The following is a 24,477-nucleotide window of genomic DNA, read 5'->3' on the forward strand; positions in this document are numbered from 1 at the left end:
ACGGCAACCAGCTTCGACTCTGGTCTTGTAATTTACGCAGAAATCCTGTCTAAATACTGTGTTTGCCCAGGTAAAGAGACTGGCTGTCATCTTCCCAAATGTACAGCTAACTATAGTGGTAGTAGTGGAGGTATGGAAGTACAGGGAGGCGTAAATATTTTCAGACGATCACTGGCGACATATAACGTTCGCTACACCCGATATTTGGGCGACGGAGATTCTAAAGGCTTTTCAGCGGTAGAAGAGATATCCCCATATGGGGATGACTGTCCTGTAAATAAGCTTGGATGTATAGGCCATATCCAGAAGAGGATGGGGACAAGGCTTCGTAACCTAAAAGCAACGAACAAGTAACTAATTTTGTCACATGGGAAAGGTTTAGGAGGTAAAAATCGTCTAACTTCGAATGTAATTGATCAACTCCAGACTTATTATGGGCAAGCAATAAGAAAAAACAGTGACAATGTCAAGAATATGAAACAAGCAATATGGGCCCTGTATTTTCACAAAATATCCACAAATGAAGATCCTCAACATGGACTTTGTCCAAAAGGTAGTGACAGTAGGTGCAAATATCAACAAGCGGTTGCTAATGGCACAGCTGACTCTTATAAACACTAAAATAACATTCCTAAAGCTGTAATGGTGGTCATCAACCCTGTGTTCCAAAGTTTATCCCAAGAAGAACTTCTAAATAAGTGCCTACACGGACATTACACAAAATCCAAATGAAAGTGTAAACCATGTAATCTGGTCACGCCTCCCTAAAACCGGCTTTGTGCAAATAAAAACACTCCACTTCGGTGTTTATGATGCCATTGCCACATTTAACTGTGGACAAATTACAAAGTGTGAAGTTTTTGAAAAGCTGGACATGGGTGTTGGCAAAAACACAGTCTCTGCACTGAAAAAAATTGAAGAACGCCGATTACGTGATTCCATCTATGCTGCATGAATTCCAAAAACAAGCCAGACAAAGAAAAGGATCAGCAAAAAGGCAGCATGAGGATGTGGAGGAGGATGCAGATGACACTATCTATGGTGCAGGAATGTTTTAATCCTATACTCTAATACGAGCAATGTTTGCTTGCTTGCTTGCTTGCACAAAGATCTCGAAAACGGCTCCGACGATTTTCTTCAAATGTTGTAAATAGTTCATTTCTGGCCTAAAAACGAGTTTCATACAGTTAGAACTGCCAACAAAAATCTAATTACGTAGAAAAATGAAACTGAAAATCACATTTTTTTAACATTAGTCTTATGGGTTCCTAGGTAACCATGTTGGCTGAATTAAATAACAAAGAAAAAGTAAACAAAAGACTTGAAGTTGTAGCATGTGTTCATAATAAGCCAACTACCCACAGTATACTTGCAAATTACAAATACAGTACAAAAGGAAAAACATCACTTGTTAATATTGAGCAAAGATTATACTTAAGATTACTCGATACATTGTAGTCAAGGGTAGCAGTGCGAAGTTTAGGATCTGTTTATGACGAATACATTAAGGTATCTGCAATCCTAAAATGCTATAGGAAGGGAAGGAAACAGGTCCGTGACGTAGGAAGTAGTGAAGGAAGTAGTAAAGGCAATCATAAAATGCTATGGGAATAGAGGGAAACAGGTCCGTGACGTAGGAAGTGATGAAGGAAGTAGTAAATGCGAGCAGTCCGGAGTGTGGGGACTGTTTATGACGATAAGATTAGGGTATCTGCAATCCTAAAATGCTATGGGAATGGAGGGAAACAGGTCCGCGACGTAGGAAGTGGTGAAGGAAGTAGTCAAGGCGAGTAGTCCGGAGTGTGGGAACTGTTTATGACGATTAGATTAAGGTATCTTCAATCTTTAAATGCAATAGGATGGGAGGGAAACAGGTCCGCGACGTAGGAAGTGGTGAAGGAAGTAGTCAAGGCGAGCTGTCCGGAGTGTTGGAACTATTATGACGATTAGATAAGGGTATGGACAATCCTAAAATGCTATGGGAAAGGGAGGGAAACAGGCCCGTGACGCAAAAAGTGGTGAAGGAAGTAGTCAAAGCGAGCTGTCCGGAGTGTGGGAACTGTTTATGACGATAAGATAAGGGTATGGGCAACCCTAAAATGCTATGGGAAGGGAGGGAAACAGGTCCGTGACGTAGGAAGTGGTGAAGGAAGTAGTCAAGGCGAGCTGTCCGGAGTGTGGGAACTGTTTATGAAGATTAGATTAAGGTATCTGCAATTCTGAAATGCTATGGGAAGGGAGAAAAACAGGTCCGCTACGTTGGAAGTGGTGAAGGAAGTAGTCAAGGCGAGCTGTCCGGAGTGTGGGAACTGTTAATAGCGATTAGATTAAGGTATCTACAATCCTAAAGTGCTATGGGAATGGAGGGAAACAGGTCCATGACGTAGTAAATGGTGTAGGACGTTGACGTTGTAAAGGCGAGCCGTGTGGAGTTTGGGAACAGATTTATGTATCTCCGATACTAAGACTGCTTTCAGAGTGAACTAATGATTTTCTCCGAGCAAAGCTCGGTCCCCAGGTACTAAGGTATGAATGAACTAGACTTTACCAGTGTATATGCTTAGTTATATGCTTAGTTTAAATCATGATTTCCCGTAACCGTGGTTTTTAAAACTTTGTGCACACTTTTCTCAGGAACCATAAGAGATATTAGGATGAAAATTTTAATATATATTAAGGACACACAGTTGCACACTTTAATACGGGGATTTTAAGATAAACATCCAACTTTTTATTTTATAAATTATTTTACGAGAAAAAGTACAAGTTTTTTTCGTAAAATATAAAAAAATGTAATTTTGTGGAAAAATATTTTTTTGCAAAATCCCTGTGTCAAAGTGTAAAACACATGTCCATTAACATGTGTACCAAATTTGAGGGTTGTATGTATAACAGGTCCTGAGAAAAGTGTGTACCAAAATAACAATTTTAACATGGCTGGGATAGCAACCTCTAAGTCCCATGGACACCATAACATCTGCAACTAAACTAAAAAATTTTAATCTAAAAAAAAAAATAATTTATCGTGTGATTCAAACCTAAAATCTATTTAAAGTGTTTGTGTAGGATTTGGTGCTAAATCATGTTTAAAAAAATTAAAGGAATTGAATGCAAAACAATTTAAAGTAGATTGCACGAAGTTTTACATTAGCATGTTAAAAAACTAATGGATAAGAGCCCTTTGTGCAAAATAATTTTTTAGGGGCTTCTTGTCTCAACCCTACAATCATGTCAAATGACTAAGAATGTCTAGAATACAAGTGTCAATTGAGGAACTTGTTGTTCATAATCAAATTACACCTGCTGTAGATTTGATACTAAGAGAGTACAAAAGATTTTATGAAAATACAGTTGTTCAGGAAAGTTTAAAACTTTTTAATTAGAAGAGAGATAGACTGGATGTACTTTTCACAAATGTTTTTAACAAAATTAAAACTGAAGACTTAAATCAAGTACTTGTCTTATTCGTCCAAAGACTACTACGGAAATGCAGCAGTGGAAAGGAGTTTTTCTTTCAACAAGGGATTTCTTGTAGAAAATTTACAGGAAAAGTTATTGATTGCCCAGACAGCATTACACGACCACATAAACTGTATTCCAGGTAAACCTAGTATAACCAACATTTTAAAAATATGTTAGGCCTACCTTAAATACACTTGAAAATTAACAAGATAGGCCTAGTTATTTTATTAACTTCAAATCAGATAGCCTGTTATTTCATTACATTTATATAAATCAAATTTCCAAACCTGTGCCAAATTGTTGAATACACTTACCTCAATATGTAAAAAAAAAGTTACACTAATTTGAGGGTCGGGTTTTGGGGGGGGGAGGGGGTGAAAGTGGGGTGAAATTAGGACTTTTTTTCTTTTTCGCAATTACTTAAAAAACGGTTTGTTTTTCTCATGAATTACAAAAATAATCTACATTAAATTCCGAACAAAATCATACCATACAATACCTATCTACAATGGTTCAGGCGATATTGAGGGGTAAATGTGATTTTTTCTGATGATCTAAAAAATGTGGCTTTTTAAATGGAGGAAACACCCTCGGACACCCATAAAAAAAGTTTGTAATGGGTGCCAAATCGTTTGATAAACCTCCCTTAACATGTGTAAAAAAGTTACACTGATTTGGGTGCCAGTTTTGGGTAGGAAGGGGTGAAAACGGGGTCGGGAATTTTATTCATAGGTATTGTTGTAAAATTTGTTAAGTAACACATTTTATCTTCCTTTTTAACACAAATATAACGACAATTTAACTAAATATGACTTACCTACCTGAAAAGACAAACCTACCTAGATACGTGAAACAGAGAACTTTCTACCGTTTGAATTCTTAGGTTTCATCTTCTTAAGTTTAAATTCTCTGTATGGTATCATTTTGTTCCTAATTTAATGTAGATTATTTTAGAAATTCATTCAATTATAAGAAAAACGCACCATTTTTTAGGTATTTGCGAAAAAGTTGAAAAGGTGATATTTTCACCCCTTTTTAACCCCCTCCTCTCCAACCCGACAATCAGTATAACTTTTTTACATTATTAGGAAAGTGTATTCAACAATTTAGCGCTGGTTTAAAACTTTTTTTATGTTCAGGTTTAGGTCTAATTGCACCGTACTAAATTTCTTATCTATTCTGTTAACTGGTTGTTAACAGTATTTCATGATACATATTCTCAACATATTTCTACTACAAATTGTATGATAGATTTTTGTTTTTAATTTAGATGGACACAAAGTCAAAACGTAAAACATACCAGTTCATTGAAAGCCAAGCCGATTTTATTTTACTTTATTGTATTATTAATTATATAATTTTTATAAATGATTTTTATTTATAGTTTATTAGTAAATTAAGACCCTTTCTACAGGTGGCTCACGTCTAATACTCGGAGGCTGGGTCGTAGTAGATTATGAGGTGACTAAATATCCTGGAGAAGTAGTGGGAATCGATAATAAAAAAGCAGAAGTAAAAGTTATGTATTCAAGTGATGGAAGCAAATACAAATGGCCTTCAAAAGAAGATAAGATGAAATATAAGTTTATGGGTTATTATCTTATTGTGGGACAAAATGGGGGGAAAATATTAATGTTTTTTATAGAGAAGTAAATTTATTTTTTTATTAATTGTTATAAAATAACCTTACAAACATAATATCAGCCTTAGCATAACTTAATTTTGTTATTTACATTTTTTTTTTTGTAATTTTTACTGGCCGAACATAAAGAATTTTGTCAGATCGCTAACGTTCTTATTAAAACCCTCTAAAAATCCATTCTTTAAAATTAGACCTTAAAAGTATAGTTTTAGGATAAAACGTACCTACAAAAATGTATTCTACTTATAATTATAAACATTTTTACGTTTTATATATATATACACGGTACAAATAGACGAATATTAAACCAACTGGCATGATTAAAACATTTAAATTTCAAGTAATGTTCGATTCTAAATTTGTATGGATTAGATTTTTAGGTTATGAGTAAGAACAAATTAAATTATTTCATGTTACTAACCTTAAATATGAAAATAAGTCTATTTTACTGGATTTTAAGAGTTTTTGTCAGCGTTAGCGATCTATCACTGACGTCAGCGATCTGTCGCGGTCTATAGTAAAACAATCAAAACTACAGTATTACGTAAATCAAAACAGTAATCCTACAAAAGAAAGAAATACAAATGACTCTTGGGAGATTACAAGAACAAGATAATTACAATTCTAGAAATGAAGGTGACAATTTACATTTTAGAACCAGTATAACAACAGCAACAAAAATTTGGAGTATTACGTAAATCAAAACAGTAAGCCCACAAAAGAAAGAAATACAAATGACTCTTGGGAGATTACAAGAACAAGATAATTACAATTCTAAAAATGAAGGTGACAGTTTTCATTTTAGAACCAGTATAACAACAGCAACAAAAATTTCGAGTATTACGTAAATCAAAACAGTAATCCTACAAAAGAAAGAAATACAAATGACTCTTGGGAGATTACAAGAACAAGATAATTACAATTCTAAAAATGAAGGTGACAGTTTTCATTTTAGAACCAGTATAACAACAGCAACAAAAATTTCGAGTATTACGTAAATCAAAACAGTAATCCTACAAAAGAAAGAAATACAAATGACTCTTGGGAGATTACAAGAACAAGATAATTACAATTCTAGAAATGAAGGTGACAATTTTCATTTTAGAACCAGTATGACAACAACAAACATTACAGTTGTACGCTGTTTTTGAATTTATACAAATTGTTTCCCCTCTTTGATACAACTGATGGGCTTGGCAGAACTCCAATGATTTGATCATATGAAACATATGATACGTCTTTTTCGTACATGACGTACACTGACTTATCTTTCGATATGTTTTTCATGAACATCACTTTCAGTTCATCCTCACTGTCAACTTCTGTTTGCACAACCGCAACAAAATTGAGTGGTTTTTTAATTTTTCTTTTGACTTCCCACAGAAACAACGACAAAACAGCCTTTTACCAATGACGACTCATTGAGCACAGGTACACATTTAACCAAGTCCTCTTCGTCTGAACAAGTAAAAACCTCTTCAACTGTTAATTTTTTCTTTGACGTAGAAGAGGAAGCCAAGCTCTTCTCTTTCTTCACCTCTGGTAACCACCCCTCCTCTGAAGAAACGTCTTCCAATTTTAAGGTTTTTGGTGTGGAAGTACGTGAAGCAGAAGCAGCTCTTTTCTTTAAAGTAGAAGACTTTGTCACGTTGTCTCGAATTTCCATTAAGGCCCGTATTACACCGTAAAACATTTTATAAAACATATTTTATAAAATATAGGTTTCATTGATCATAAAATATTTGAAATATTTGAAGAATGGTTCTTTTATAAAAGACGCAGGGCTATGGTTTACACTACGTAAAATATACATGTAAATAAATTGTCATTGTTGATCAAATATATTGGTTTAGTTTGGTTATGTACTTAAGAGTATTAAAACGTCATTGAAACTGTTGGTCTAGCACTTGTAATCAAGATTATAATGAATGATGTAGCATTCTATGCTAGTTGGAGAGAGTTACAAAAGTCTGCAATACAGCACCCGCATACCTCAGTGCACAATATCAAAGATAATACCTGAAACGTGTGAAGCTATATACAAGTCGTTAAAGGACGACGTTTTAAAGGTAGGTAAACAGCAATTTATTTCTTGAAAAAATTTTATTTTAATATTATAAAGACATAACACACATACAAAAACATAATATTATAAAGCAATATTGTCTACATCTCTGTTTCATCGGCACTAACCATATTGTCATTTAAATTAGACAATTGTATAGCATTCGCTATTACATCATTAGACAAACCACTTGCATTCTGTACAATTATAGTTGGACTGGTTGCAAATGAGTGTATGGATGAAGCAGTACTTGATAGTATAGATCCGGACTCTACAGTATCCCAAGTATCCATCCGTATCTGCTGGATCTTTCTTTTAGCCTGGCGTACCAAATATGCATTGTAGGACTCAGTGTGAAAAATTTGCCAATGTAATAGTTGCAAATCACTCTCGAAACTAACTAACAGATGTGTTTTTCTTTCTTGAGGTTAAACTATGGTAGGCCTAGTGCTCAGTCAGTGAAATTATTTCATTTATATCACTTGACTTTCATTCACTCATCGTTCGTTAAAACTGTAAGTTAGGTTAAATCTTTTAGAAATCACATATTCAATTGTATTTGTATTTCAGGGTAAATATTACTTACAGTGTATTCACTTGCCATGTTCTATATTTTCATGTTTATTCTGTAACACCTACCAACAGCCAGATATTTTATATGGGTTAGGTTAGGTTAGGCCATGTGAACCAAGAGTAGGCCTAGGTTAGGTTAGTATTTGTTTCTGATTATATAGTTCATTCATACCTTTTGGGTTCAGAGCTTCTCATGGTTTTAATTAATATTGTTTGTAATATCTTTTGAATTATTATACTACTGTTTTTTTGCCAGATAGCCTATTTCAAGACCAAGATTTCTTTTCTACGCTTGTTTGATATGAATTTATATTGTGGTATTCAGACCTTAAAAACAAATTTGAGCAAATCAAACTTTTAACAAATTGCCTTTTGAAACATTCCTGTTTAACTGTCTTTATTAACTATCATGTTTACTCTCTATTTTATGTACCATACTATTCATTAAGTACTTTGTAGGGTCTACCCACGGATCTGAACTGTTGAGGGCGAGCCCAGACTACAGAACCTTGGAGAGCTTTGAGGCAACTACCTTGTCGCTGCCCACGTCAACTACCTTATTGGACATAGATTGGGACGTTGGTGTGAGATACCGTAGACTGGAAGGCGGGCAACGGATAGATAAGTCAAAAAATCACTTCTTTTAGTTGTATGGCCATACTAGGGACCAATTATTAACGCTTCACAGGCTCTTACTTGAGACAACCTTTGCGGATCTCCAACCGGTTGTGTACTTTCAACCTGGTCTTTGTGGACTTAATGTGCCTTGGCATAGTGATGTGATACTATAAACTTAACCGATTAGCCCTTTCCACACGGACAATACCGCGTCTGGACTTCTCATCTTGGACTGGTGCATCGCCACCGAGAAATCATTATTGTATTTAGGCCTAAGTTATTTAGTTATAAGTTGTCTCAGTGCATCATTACTCGTTTTGTATGTTTCATGTTCTGTAAATTGTCTAACACTGTTATTTTCAGGATGGTGGCCACCAAATCCAAACCAAATTAGATTTAGACCATTTATGATTTAGGTTAAGAGAGTTACATTGCTGAATTATTATTGTTGTTTTTCATATGTGTGTTGAGATTAAATATTACTATTGATCCATTTCATTGCGGAAAGTTGGCCTAAGTAGTATGGTAATTTAAAACTTGAGTTCAAGTTTAATTTTTGAACTAGCCTACATTTTGTTTTGCCTATATTTCTGTTTTATCTTTGGCCTATTTTCGGAAGAAATATTTTGTAATAAATTTATTATTATTCCGCAAATACTCTTTGATTTTATTAGCCTGTGAAACTAGTTAGTTGAGTTAAGATTGAAGTAATACTGTTCTCACCTTGTTTCCACAGAAGCCAGTTCCTTAGAGTACTGAAATTGATGGTTCATTGCTTTTAGCGTTTAAGTGAATTAATTAAAGGTAGGCCTAATACTAAAAACAAAATGACGGCTGTGTGAGTAAGTAAGGACTTCCGATCAATTTATATATGATATTTGGATTTATTTCTTACCCAGGAACAATACCCTAAAATATCCGACACGAATTCTGAAACACCCTGTATAAGGATTAGTTACTTTCCGTATTTTTAGTGACACATATTAAAAAGTGAACGATTGAACATTTGTGAAGTGAAACTACTGTCGGTTCGAGTCCGCGTACTAGAAATACTCGATAGCTGGTCAGCAGAAGAAAACTCGTGGTCTACGTCTACCGGTTTCGCCTTCTCAACGCTTCAGTTTTTAGGAAGGCACGACATCAATCTCATTTTTATCTGTTAATAATTAGTAAAAAATGTATAATATTACTCTTTTACCATACAGTCCATTTGAAATTGTTTTTAAGTAAGCAAACGCAAGTTTACCCTACAGGTATATACTTTATTCTGCCGTACTTCGCTGAAACATCTCAACGACTTTAGGACCGTTTTTCATGAACACTTTCACTGCTAGAGAATTGTAAAAAATAAATCACTGTCATTCTGTCACTTCAGTTTGTACCATTGTTTTCTTAACCACAGTTCTGTGTATTAATTATGATTATTAATTGATGATTGCATTATATTTAACAGAATTCATGTATTCACAATTATGGGTACTTATTATATTGAAATATGGTCTTGTATTCAAGAACATTTGTATGTTCTTCTTTGTATGACCTCACGCACCCGCATCGGTCAGCAATCCCTACAGCAATTACACGTTTACCTCTACCCAACTTGGTGAAGACATTATGCCCATAGAGAAGGTTGGTAAGGGGTCTGCCGACTGCAGAAGATGGAGGACCCGAGAGTCTCTTGTGCACAAGTGCCGCCATCCTTTAAAAACTCTCTTGAATTAAAGCTTTGACAAGCCTCATTCAGATACATGCGGAACTTGCGACTAATTTCAAAACACCATTGGAACTGACCTCCCACATGAATAAGAGTCAACTCCTACTCAAAAAAAAGTTCACCTGCGTAAAGCAAGTGACATGAATGTCAGGCCTCAAGAGGTTGTAAAGAAATTCTGCCATGCCTGTTGAGATTTGTGAGCACTCTTCAAAAAGAATAAAGATGCTGACAATGTTTGGCAACAACGTGGGTGGTCAGAACAAGAGCAGAGTTTAAGTTAGTCTCCCAATTTTTTGAAGTTTTCTCGGCTGAAAGTCACAATCTGAAATTGTGAAAGTTTAGACCTTGCGGAGTCAATAACATCTAAGCCCATATAGTTTTCCGGCTCCATGCAGGAATGTCCTCTTACAAGGAATGTTACGATAACAGTCTTGAATCTTTGTTGGACGGTGGTAATGTAGTGTAGGTATCGAAACAAGGTGTAGTTTTTATTCTACTGCAAGAATAGTAAGACATTCTACCTTCAATGGACTCATCTAAATGGTATTCAATAAAATCACAGAGCATTGAAACTACACAATAAGCTCCTCACGCTCGTTCTGTTAGGTTGTAAGTATAGAAAAGTACTTAATTATTGGACAACATGTGAACACTGAATAGGAAGAATTAAAGTGTTCTTCTGAAGTAACTAGACATATAAAACATTGATTTGTGAAATAGCGTAGTCGTGCAACCGAGGTCACACAAGGTCCATTCCAGGCTACATAGTTACACTAGTAAAGAGTGGGCTAACCTAGACTACTAAATTTTTTGTTCATAACAATGTGTTTAACACATATCAAAAGAAAAAAGAAAGAAACACCTAAAGGGAGATGCCAGCAATAGGTTTTTATAGTAGTCAGTTAGTCATTTTATGTAATTTTTTCATTCGGGAAAATTGATGGTGGCTACTACTTTAATAAGCTGAAAAGTGCTTAGTGTTGTTCATTACCCTCTAAATAATGTAAATAGACTTATTATACATTGATTTGAGTAATAGATTCGTCGTGCATGTGTTCATGTGTTCATTTCAGCCTTTAATCTTGTTAGTGAAAAGTGGAAGAAGAGGTTTGGCATGTTTATTTATTATTTATTATTTGTTTGACGTAGCCTATTGTTTGTTATGTAACTGAATGGCCAATAAAATCATTTTAATCATTTGTGCAACCGAGGTCACACGAGGTCCATTCCTGGCTACACAGCTACACTAGTAAATAGTGTAGCCCACCTAGAGATGCCAGCAATAGGTTTTTATGATAGTAAGTTAGTAATTTTAGGTAATTTTTTATTGGAATAAAATCAAGGTGTTTACTACTTTAATAAGCTAAACAGAACCGATTATTAAGCTAATAAGTCCCCGAACCGATTATTAAACCGAATCCGAAAGGCTTCGATCACTGAACATCCACTCGAAAAGTAGACCTCAACGGCAAACGCACACTCTTCACTGTTCGACCCTAGAGCGTTGCAACGCGCGTCCCAGAAACACAGCAATCAAATGGGTGCGTACACATGCAGCGCCAGTGCTTTGGCCAACGCGCGCCTGACATGTTCTTCGTGCAACGCGCGCTAGCAGCGCGCCTCGAGTTACGATGGTTCTAATGGGACCGTACACATGTGAGCAGTCTAACGCGCGCTTTAGAGTAGTTGACAACGGTTTTATACACTAGCACTAGTAATCCAGCCGATCATCATGGAAGAACACGGTTTTGATACTGAACTCTTCATTGAAGAAGTTAAAGTTCGTCCTGCTATATGGGATATGGAGAGTGCCGACTACAAGAATAGTCTTGAAACGAACAGCTTGGCAAGAATTGGTTGAAATGTTTTCAAAAGAAGGTAGCTCAGAGGAACAAGAGAAGATCTATGGTAAGTTGTGTGTGTATAATGTAGGTATTGCAAATTGTGAACCCTTAATGATTTCATTGTCAATAATCCGGGCCCAACTAGGACTCCGGGTCGATCCTAGTCCTAAAATATCCTAGACTAAAATAAATAGTATGTCTTTTTGAAAATTATTATCCATGAAACATTTAGAGGTTCATTGACAATGATGAGAAATCATTTATATGGCAAACATAAAAATTAATCTTATAGCTGTTATAATCCTTTAATATTTTAAGTGTATATTTTTTCTGTGTCATTGGTAACCTTATTTTATACGTGTTTAATTTTATATATTTTTTCCTCTAGGCCTGTGTCATTTTAATAACATTACTGTACAATTCAAAACAATTATAAATATTTATGTAATTGCATTCTACGATAAAATTGCATAATTTATTACAGTAATAACCATTCATAATAGTTGGTTATTGTATATTAGGTAGGTACAGGGTGGTTTTTTTAATACACAACCCAAATAATTTATAAAGGTCAAACTAATTGCTACCAAGCAATCAATAGCAGTCAAATACATATTGTCAATGAAGTAAAGAAACAAGGGATATCAACATAGCAGCTTGTTTTGTAGTTAAAATGTGGACAGCTGGCACGCATCCCCTATCCACTAATAAAGAGGCCAGAAAAAGGAGACTACAGTAATTTATTGTTATTGGGTGCTGTTATCTGTTTTCTGGAATTGTGGTTATCCCAAATGTATTATTGTTGCTCCGAATTCAGTATTTTTGTAGATATTGCGTTTGAGCTGGAATATCTAGATTTTTTATACCAATCTTAAATTAATAAATTAGTGGTAAAAAGCATTTGAAGGAAGCAATAGGTGTATGTACTTACTATTTACGAGAAACTTTTAATAGCATATTTATTATTAGAACACACATTTTTTTTAAAGTTTTTTACTAGTGTTGCATAGATAAAAGTCTTCGTTAATTGTTAATACTTTGACAACTTCATTGTTTCCTGTTGTTTTACTATATCTTTTACAACTGTTTTGTTAGTTCGGGCTAGAGGTTTAAAGTTTTCCCACACAAAAACACTCTTTACTAATTACCTGACCACTCATTCACACCATCTTATCCTGCCATGGTAGTTTGCCTTCTTGGATGAAGTAACGAGCAAATCTGTCCCTCACTTCTTTTGCGTACAAGTTTGGTCTTGGTGCGACATCTTCTGATGGTCTTCACATAGCTTAAATTTACATGGGCTTTATGGGTTTCCATGCTGGTGACGAAATAACAACGAAATATAAACAGAAAATCAAAACAAATAGAAGAAATACCAATCACATGTCTTATTTACAGTGTGGGGTGAAAAATAGAGAAGCCTGTAATGTGCAATTGAATCTTTTAGCTAGAAGCGGTTAAGGTGCGGTGGAATATCTTTGAAGATTAACTTTTTTAGTGCGATCATGTGTTCATACGTGTCAAATTTTGAGGTTAAATAAAAAAAAACAAACTGGCATAATATATTCTTTTAATTTAAAATATTTAAATATACTTGCTCTACTTTAAAATAAATCACTTGGTCATTCGAGGATATTTACTGTGAAATAGAGACGTGATTCTTAATTCCAAATCAACTAACGAATAAATTGTTATTTAATTATTGTCCTCAAATTAAGTTATATGGTTACTTTAAAAATACTTAATTTAACACGAGCAAATATTAAAATATTATAACTTCTTGTAAAATTAATGTTGATCTTAATACTAATAGAATAATGTAGTTGCTTTGACTGGGATTAGCAAAAAAATCTAACTGTAGGCCTACATATTTTTGGTCGAATTTTCGACCACTGGACGACCCCTAGTCCATAGTTTAAACCAAACCAAAGTAACTTAACAACTTGTTTCAAACCACACCAAATTAAGTTAAAAACTAGTTTCAAACCATCAGCAGCAGCTGAAATGGCCACCCAGAGAAAACATACAAAATACTCTAATATTACGTCAAAATGATACCAATTAATCGTCCTGGGTGTGGAAACTGCTGGGTCATGGTGCAAGGAAGGCAAGAACTGGGTAAATCAAATAGGCCGCAAGCTAATAGAAAAAACAGGTGACCACAACGAATTGCCATGGCCATACAGAAAGGAAATGCCGCCAGCATAATTGGTTCCACACCCACAGACGACGACCTTTCATCAATATTTTATTTGTAAAATTAATGTAAGAATTAAATTTTGTCTATTTGTGAATAAATTTAAGTTTCAAACCACACCAAAGTAACTTAAAATATAGTTCAAACCAAACAAAATTAACTTAATAAATAGTTTCAATCCACACCATTGAAACTTAACGATTGATTTCAAGCTTTCTACGTCAGAATATATCTATTTCTCTAGCATTTTTATTTTATGATGCGGTCTCCTCCTTCCCTTTTAGCAGCCCATTCCTCACTTCTATAAATGGCTGTGGTACTAAATACTTTAAACCACACGTAGTTGTGTTTTAATCGCAATAAATGGCAAAAGTAGCAGCAACATGTTCCAGTTTTTGAATTGTACTATGCGGCCTCCTCCTCCCCTTTCAGCGGTCCTTTCCTGTCCTGCAACTGGGCTTGCCTTTACTGGGCACATGCGGCAACTGAAACGCCTTGGCTGGGCACATCCTTTATCTTTGGCAGGAAGGGTCTGCCCCCCTCGGTTCCAGGAAGAACTCACGTAGCCAGCCAGTGAACTAAAGACGTAACTAATGAACGTAAGACTGTAAGTACAAACCACTAAAACTGTTGGGCTTATTGTATTTATTATAACTACACTCTACCAACAGAATTAAAAGTAGAATAAAAGTTACAATTATTCATTTGTAATCACATGTTAATGAGCATATTTTTCATTATTTCTCATGATCTGGTAGATTTGGACATAATCCGCTATTTTTCCCAACCCCCTGTGACCTGTAATTTGAACCCTCTCCCATGATCCTGTGAGCTAACAAACTCTTACAATTTAGATTTTTTTAAATCTCTTAAACAGAATAGACAGATACTAAGTGAAACCCGTCAAAATCGACGGTTTACTTTCAAGGCTTACTTTAATTAATCCAACTGCGATAAATTGAGTGAAAATTATACATATTTTGAGCAATTAGCATTGTTTAAAGAGTAATAAGTGTTAAAACAATAATGCTATTAATTGCGTTAGTTACCAAATATGGTTGATCATTCAATGAATAAAATATTTCCCATACCGTACGTCATCGGAGTTATTATTAGTATGTTAACTGGTATCTCTTCTTTTGGAAGAACCTTTAAATAGTATTAAAATCGTATTGGTGGATCTTTTGTAGTTAAAAACTTCCGCGATTTCATCAGTGCAATACAGATTAATCTATGATTATATTTGAGAAAAAAAATATCTGTTTGTTGAGGAGACACATTCTAACTTAAAAGGGAGGTCCATCCGTCACAGTGTTAGTTTGATTTTTCCTTCGTCACGTCGCGTCAGTTTATATCGTACTTCTGTGCCATTGAATAGTACCCTCTAGTATAGTTTTGAGAAATTGGTTGTGGGGTTAATGTTAAACATTTTTAATGAAACATATAACAACCAAGTTAAAGACACAGTATGAACAAATCCGGCATTTATCAAATAAAATGTTCAGACTGTAATAAATCCTACATTGGCCAAACAAGTCGTAAATTCAAGAAAAGGTTCCACGAACACATACAAGCATTAAAATCAGGTAACAAAACGACAATGAAATCAAAATTTGCAGAGCACCTAATTGAAACGTGGCATAAATATAAAAATATACATGGAACTTTAGAAATTCTAGAATAACAAAATAATGAATCTTAATATAAATGTCAAAGAGGATTTTCATAAATATACCCAAATTACTAAAGATTTCCTCAAAATTTACTGAATACCATGAACACCCACAAAACAAATCCGATGTTTGAAAAAATCCTACAATTGCAATAAAACAGAAATATTATATGATATACTCAAAATTAAACAAAGAATAAATCAATATCCTCTAAATTCTAAGTTAGCTCTTAGTTAGTATAGTTAGTTATATGATTATAATTATTCCTTTTATTATTTGTTATTATATTTGAATAAAATATCAACATGACTATGGCCCAAGTGTTGAAACTAGTTGTTTGATAATAAAATGAGTTAAAAGGGTACTAATTGTTTTCTAATGTTTTCATTTGCATATATATATATATTTATGAACAACTAATGCACAAATGTGGAAAATCAGGAACACACCAAATCAACTGCAAAGATTGCTCTAAACTTTATATGGGACAAATATGGTGATCAATTTCTTGACGATTCAAAGAACACATTCAAGCAGTAAAATACAACAAAATAACAACTTAAAAATCAATGTACGCCGAACACATTTTATCACATAACCATAGTTATGGACAAATTAAAGATCGTGTCAAAATGTTAGAATATGAACAAAAAGGAGGAAGGATGAATGTAAAAGAAGAATTACATGTATATCTAGTAACAAGAAAAATGAAAACAACATCCTTAACATAATGCAAACACAAAATTTAAACCCAATTTATGAAAAGATGGAAAAATTAAGACAAAATTAATAATTAAAACCATTGGCATAACGATATTTTTAATTATATATTTTTCCAAGACAAGATAGATTGAGTTAAAATTTAAACATTTAAACAAGAGTAAACTATCGTCCGTCACTCGTTCAAAATGTGTTTACCGGACTCGTATAGCAATCCCGCACTCGACTTCGTCTCGCACGGGAACGACCACAGTCTCATGGAGAAAATGAAAACTGTTGTAGTTTACTTTTGTTGTTGTGGTTTACGGATATATTTTGATAAAATTTGGCAAATTTATTTATTTCATTCTATACTATTGACGTATGGTCAAAAAACATGTTTTACCTTTCCCGTAGTAGCAAACCTCGTTAACACTCGTTAAATCTAATGTTATTGAAATTGGGAATAAATATGTCTTATTTATAGAAAAAATGTAACCAGACAGGTTGAAATTCGCTTCGTCTACAGGTTTGCTGTGGCGGGGGTATTGTATTGTTCTTGATGATTTGTAGAAAGTTTTTCAAACATTGTACTTTTGGAAATTTCATGTTTAGTTTGATATACTGAAAATAAGAATGTGTCTTTGATAAATTTCTTCAGGTGTCTAGGTCTGATAATCACAAAATTGAAAGTTCTCACCAGTATTGATTTTTCACAGTGGCTTATCGTTAAATGTTGATGTGGCAGTACAAATTTTAATAAAAACAAAAGAATATATAGACCACTGCTCTTCTATTGCTTATAGCTATATTTTTATAACCTTTTACTTTAGAAGATATTTGTGGATGAGACCCTCACTAAAATAGAAAATTAATCCTAGTTAAAATTAGTCCTAGTTTAATTAATACAAGAGTAAACTATCGTACGTCACTCGTCCAAAACGTGTTTACCGGACTCGTATGGTAATACTTACTTACTTACTTTTCGTCCAGTAAACACATATTTTCAGGACTAGTAACGTAATAAGCTATAATGTGCTTAATCTGTCATGTCTGATAGACAAGCGAAGAATTTCACAAAAGAGGTTCATTGTTGTTGCCAGCTGTCTTCTTTCTTGATACATCACTTCACTTATATTTTGGCTTTTGAATCATCTAATGGTGGGATTTTAGGATAAACTTAACCCTTGTTTTGAATAACATGTAACATGCACTTTCTTTGGTCACTCGGGATTTTCTAGGAATTCATCGCCGCGCGCCATCTGCCTGGACGTGGACCATGTGCCCAGCCAAGGTGAGGATTAGTGAACCCTTTTTGGCTTGTGCCCAGTGAAGGTTCGGGCTTGCCTTTACTGGGCACATGCGGCAACTGAAACGCCTTGGCTGGGCACATCCTTTATCTTTGGCAGGGAGGGTCTGCCCCCCTCGGTTCCAGGAAGAACTCACGTAGCCAGCCAGTGAACTAAAGACGTAACTAATGAACGTAAGACTGTAAGTACAAACCACTAAAACTGTTGGGCTTATTGTATTTATTATAACTACACTCTACCAACAGAATTAAAAGTAGAATAAAAGTTACAATTATTCATTTGTAATCACATGTTAATGAGCATATTTTTCATTATTTCTCATGATCTGGTAGATTTGGACATAATCCGCTATTTTTCCCAACCCCCTGTGACCTGTAATTTGAACCCTCTCCCATGATCCTGTGAGCTAACAAACTCTTACAATTTAGATTTTTTTAAATCTCTTAAACAGAATAGACAGATACTAAGTGAAACCCGTCAAAATCGACGGTTTACTTTCAAGGCTTACTTTAATTAATCCAACTGCGATAAATTGAGTGAAAATTATACATATTTTGAGCAATTAGCATTGTTTAAAGTGTAGTGTTAAAACAATAATGCTATTAATTGCGTTAGTTACCAAATATGGTTGATCATTCAATGAATAAAATATTTCCCATACCGTACGTCATCGGAGTTGTTATTATTAGTATGTTAACTGGTATCTCTTCTTTTGGAAGAACCTTTAAATAGTATTAAAATCGTATTGGTGGATCTTTTGTAGTTAAAAACTTCCGCGATTTCATCAGTGCAATACAGATTAATCTATGATTATATTTGAGAAAAAAAATATCTGTTTGTTGAGGAGACACATTCTAACTTAAAAGGGAGGTCCATCCGTCACAGTGTTAGTTTGATTTTTCCTTCGTCACGTCGCGTCAGTTTATATCGTACTTCTGTGCCATTGAATAGTACCCTCTAGTATAGTTTTGAGAAATTGGTTGTGGGGTTAATGTTAAACATTTTTAATGAAACATATAACAACCAAGTTAAAGACACAGTATGAACAAATCCGGCATTTATCAAATAAAATGTTCAGACTGTAATAAATCCTACATTGGCCAAACAAGTCGTAAATTCAAGAAAAGGTTCCACGAACACATACAAGCATTAAAATCAGGTAACAAAACGACAATGAAATCAAAATTTGCAGAGCACCTAATTGAAACGTGGCATAAATATAAAAATATACATGGAACTTTAGAAATTCTAGAATAACAAAATAATGAATCTTAATATAAATGTCAAAGAGGATTTTCATAAATATACCCAAATTACTAAAGATTTCCTCAAAATTTACTGAATACCATGAACACCCACAAAACAAATCCGATGTTTGAAAAAATCCTACAATTGCAATAAAACAGAAATATTATATGATATACTCAAAATTAAACAAAGAATAAATCAATATCCTCTAAATTCTAAGTTAGCTCTTAGTTAGTATAGTTAGTTATATGATTATAATTATTCCTTTTATTATTTGTTATTATATTTGAATAAAATATCAACATGACTATGGCCCAAGTGTTGAAACTAGTTGTTTGATAATAAAATGAGTTAAAAGGGTACTAATTGTTTTCTAATGTTTTCATTTGCATATATATATATTTATGAACAACTAATGCACAAATGTGGAAAATCAGGAACACACCAAATCAACTGCAAAGATTGCTCTAAACTTTATATGGGACAAATATGGTGATCAATTTCTTGACGATTCAAAGAACACATTCAAGCAGTAAAATACAACAAAATAACAACTCAAAAATCAATGTACGCCGAACACATTTTATCACATAACCATAGTTATGGACAAATTAAAGATAGTGTCAAAATGTTAGAATATGAACAAAAAGGAGGAAGGATGAATGTAAAAGAAGAATTACATGTATATCTAGTAACAAGAAAAATGAAAACAACATCCTTAACATAATGCAAACACAAAATTTAAACCCAATTTATGAAAAGATGGAAAAATTAAGACAAAATTAATAATTAAAACCATTGGCATAACGATATTTTTAATTATATATTTTTCCAAGACAAGATAGATTGAGTTAAAATTTAAACATTTAAACAAGAGTAAACTATCGTCCGTCACTCGTTCAAAATGTGTTTACCGGACTCGTATAGCAATCCCGCACTCGACTTCGTCTCGCACGGGAACGACCACAGTCTCATGGAGAAAATGAAAACTGTTGTAGTTTACTTTTGTTGTTGTGGTTTACGGATATATTTTGATAAAATTTGGCAAATTTATTTATTTCATTCTATACTATTGACGTATGGTCAAAAAACATGTTTTACCTTTCCCGTAGTAGCAAACCTCGTTAACACTCGTTAAATCTAATGTTATTGAAATTGGGAATAAATATGTCTTATTTATAGAAAAAATGTAACCAGACAGGTTGAAATTCGCTTCGTCTACAGGTTTGCTGTGGCGGGGGTATTGTATTGTTCTTGATGATTTGTAGAAAGTTTTTCAAACATTGTACTTTTGGAAATTTCATGTTTAGTTTGATATACTGAAAATAAGAATGTGTCTTTGATAAATTTCTTCAGGTGTCTAGGTCTGATAATCACAAAATTGAAAGTTCTCACCAGTATTGATTTTTCACAGTGGCTTATCGTTAAATGTTGATGTGGCAGTACAAATTTTAATAAAAACAAAAGAATATATAGACCACTGCTCTTCTATTGCTTATAGCTATATTTTTATAACCTTTTACTTTAGAAGATATTTGTGGATGAGACCCTCACTAAAATAGAAAATTAATCCTAGTTAAAATTAGTCCTAGTTTAATTAATACAAGAGTAAACTATCGTACGTCACTCGTCCAAAACGTGTTTACCGGACTCGTATGGTAATACTTACTTACTTACTTTTCGTCCAGTAAACACATATTTTCAGGACTAGTAACGTAATAAGCTATAATGTGCTTAATCTGTCATGTCTGATAGACAAGCGAAGAATTTCACAAAAGAGGTTCATTGTTGTTGCCAGCTGTCTTCTTTCTTGATACATCACTTCACTTATATTTTGGCTTTTGAATCATCTAATGGTGGGATTTTAGGATAAACTTAACCCTTGTTTTGAATAACATGTAACATGCACTTTCTTTGGTCACTCGGGATTTTCTAGGAATTCATCGCCGCGCGCCATCTGCCTGGACGTGGACCATGTGCCCAGCCAAGGTGAGGATTAGTGAACCCTTTTTGGCTTGTGCCCAGTGAAGGTTCGTCCCTGCAACCATCTTGGTGCTAGAGATTGTATTATACTTTAATGTCCTTTTTTAGTGGAGTAGTATTTCCTCCACAAAAGACAAAAGAAATCATCCTCCGTCAATCGACTAACAACGGTGTCTGATGGTGTGCAACCATTGGAGGTATGTAAATGAAACCATCTCTTCCATGAAGTACATTCAAAACATTAATCGTCTGCACGTTGTGGATTATGAGGCAAGTCCTTCTTACAAACATAACATATATTTACTATATGCAAGTTGAATTGGCCAGAATGCGTTTGAGCAAAGTCAAAATGATGGTTTGACAGAAGCACCTCAATTAAGTCTAAAATAAACACACCACAATTGTAGCCATCTACCTGTGTGTCATGTTTCAGTTGAACCAAAGTCCAAGCATTTTGTTCATCTGTTTGGAAACGCTTCATTGACAAAATATAAACTTTTGGAATTGTTCAATATTAGGCTTTGTCTAGTTGGCTCTATCTTGTTGGTTGCAGGGTATAAGTAGACAAATGTTTCCCTTTTGGCATCAGCATAACCCGATGTCCAATGAATGCTGCTGATGTTTATAGGTAAAAATATTTATTCGGTATCTCCTACATTACTTCCATTGCCCAACGCCGAGGTCGCTAGGTTCTCATGAACTATCGAGGCCTTGGACTCATTTGAATGTAGGCCAAGTATGACATGACCTGCAATGTCAATAACAAGGAATGGAACAATGCAATGGAAGGGGAAGGGGCCCAGCCACGGAGACACTCGTCTCCCAGTTCGTTCCCTACATCCTGTGTGACTAGACGGGTAAAAGTTCGTATCGTGCAAATTAAATTCATTTCGCGGTGTTGGTCGGACAAATCTCTTATTTTCTTTAAATCGTTTAGCCTATATCCCGAAGGGATATAATTGCAACGCGAGTAGAAAATAAAATCAGTTTTTGCGAAACAAGTGTTAAAAGTTTGCTTTACCGACCAGCACAAACCGTCATTGGAAAATTTCACGTTCATCAACCGAAATCAAATCAAATCAATCGCGTTTTGGTAAACCCGCCTAGTTACGGTTTCCTTTCCTATCCCAGTGTATATATCTGTGTTGGACGTCCAAATTTGTAAGTAGTTTATGTTATTTATGGTTAAAATCGTATAATCTCAGTGAGTCGCACATGTTGTATAATTTCCTGTTATATTTTGTAATTTCATGTTACATAAGCACATGTCTACAGGATCAAGATACAATTGCTGATTTTTATATCCATTTTTAACGCAACAATCTGTATTATTTAGTAAGCTGTGATAATTTTATGATATCAATTGCAAATAGATGATAATGTTTTTGTAGGGCAATTCAGAGTTACTTTATAAGAATTTTACAGTAATAGAATTTATTGCAGAGTCATTATTGAATTTCATTATTGAGTTTTAAGGGATAGTAAATTAAGAGTGCAGCAGCCATTGTTTGTTTTGGGAAAAGTCAAATATTATTGAAAGTTGAGATAGGCAGCAGGTTCGACTTGATACAAATGTGTTAATTGGGGTAGTGTGTGTTTTACAATAGATGTACCGCCATAGTATTCTTTAGTCGTAAAATAAATAATCTTTCACTACGTTTTACTGCGTTTAAACAGAAATACTGTTTAACCAGGTTGGACTACGAGATACGATCTTCAATTTTTAAGTCGTTGGCCAACGAAAGGATTTGTGAATACTGGTCATCTCAAATAAAGTAAATTATCACACCTCAGTTGACATATTTGGGGTTAGTGTGTAACCGCGCCATTATATTTCTCTTTCATGGGGTTTTATTCACAATTTTTGGAGTAAAGAGATCTTTGATAGCTGCATTAGATTTTTGAGACTTGAAACTTTTTATTGTTGTTAGAGTCAAGGGTGAAGATTCAAACTAACATATCTAAGTCAGTTGTCATCTCTGTCGTTTTTGTTCAATAAATCAAATTGTTACTCACTTTTTAGTTCTCAATAACCTTGATAATTCGTTATTAGCAGTAATAGTTATTCAATAGAAGTTTGGTATAATACAGTAAATAAAAGACCACTACAAAAGATTCATCTTTTAAGTGCAACACTAAACACTAGTGTGGTAGTGAGCAGAGTAAATTCAGTGTAACTTTAAGCTTATTTCTTAAGTTTCATATTAGTCTGGAAACCCCTCAAACAGTATCAGGGACGTCCCATAAGGATCTCTGGGAAATATTTTTATTTTACATGGCCCACAAAATATTTTTTACATCAAGCTTCCACTGCCAAAAGCTCTGTCTGATATTATTACTTTCCAAGTTCTTCCAACCCAGGGGCAACCAAGATTTGTAAAGAATTCACTATTGAGAACACTGCAAGGAGTTAAATATATTTAAATACAATATTTATATATATAAGTCAATATTTTTTTTTATTTTTCTTTACAAAAACTTCTTTTACTTCTGGAGAAAAGGTTCGTTCTTTGAGTTTTCCACAAACTGTAAAGAGTGAATTGGCGAGAGGAATCACCAGTGACCCCGTGGCATATTTTTCCCCGCTAACAGTTTTCGTAACTGTGTTGAAGGGTTTTAGGACCAAAATTAGCTTACAGAGCATTTTCCACTGTACTGGAGTAAGAACAGGTAAATCCTTATCAATCAAAGCTAAGGTTGCCTTGATAGGCTCTTGTAGCAAAACAAATCTTTTCAACATGAAGTAAGTGGAATTCCGCCTCGTGGAAACGTCTTGAACCAACTTTTTTGGTTTGTTGTTCGGTTGGTTGTTCTTGACCTGGTATTCAATTAACTTTTCAGTTGACTGTGTACTTCTCTTGAAATGAGAAACAATACGTTTTACCGTCTCAATTAGTGTTTTGACTTCTTGATTTTTATTTAGAGAACGTGTTACTACAAGGTTTAGACTGTGAGCAAAACAGCCCATGTGCTTCCAGCCCATTAATTTGATAGCATTGACAACATTGTCTGCATTGTCTGTCACCGCAAAGATTACTTGCCCTGCAATATTCCAGACTTTTGTTATTTCTCGCAGGGGCTGACCTATATGGTCAGCAGTATGTCTTCAAGGGTATTGTGCACACTGAAGAAGCACAGTCTGTAGATCAAAATTGTCATCTATGAAAGTTGTCCGTATTGACAGACGTCCAGGTGTCAGTTGTAAGACACAGAGTTTGGGCTGAGTTGATGTTTACTCGCGTATCAGATAAAAATTCTGCAAACTTTGCAGGCTTCCATTTTTTTGAAAGCGTTTTCCTACCTGGCAAAACATAACTTGGATTAAGGGCATTTTTATACTCAACAAATCCCTCATCCTCAACGATGCTGAGAGGCTGAAAGTCTCTTATAAAAAGTTTCAGTAGAGCTTCATCTGCCTTTTCTTTTTCAATGCTTGACATCTTTTTTGG

This window comes from Macrosteles quadrilineatus, unplaced genomic scaffold, assembly GCF_028750875.1.
Source record: "Macrosteles quadrilineatus isolate MER2022 unplaced genomic scaffold, UCM_ALF_1.0 Scaffold_2__2_contigs__length_208266976, whole genome shotgun sequence".
NCBI classification, from domain to species: domain Eukaryota; kingdom Metazoa; phylum Arthropoda; class Insecta; order Hemiptera; family Cicadellidae; genus Macrosteles; species Macrosteles quadrilineatus.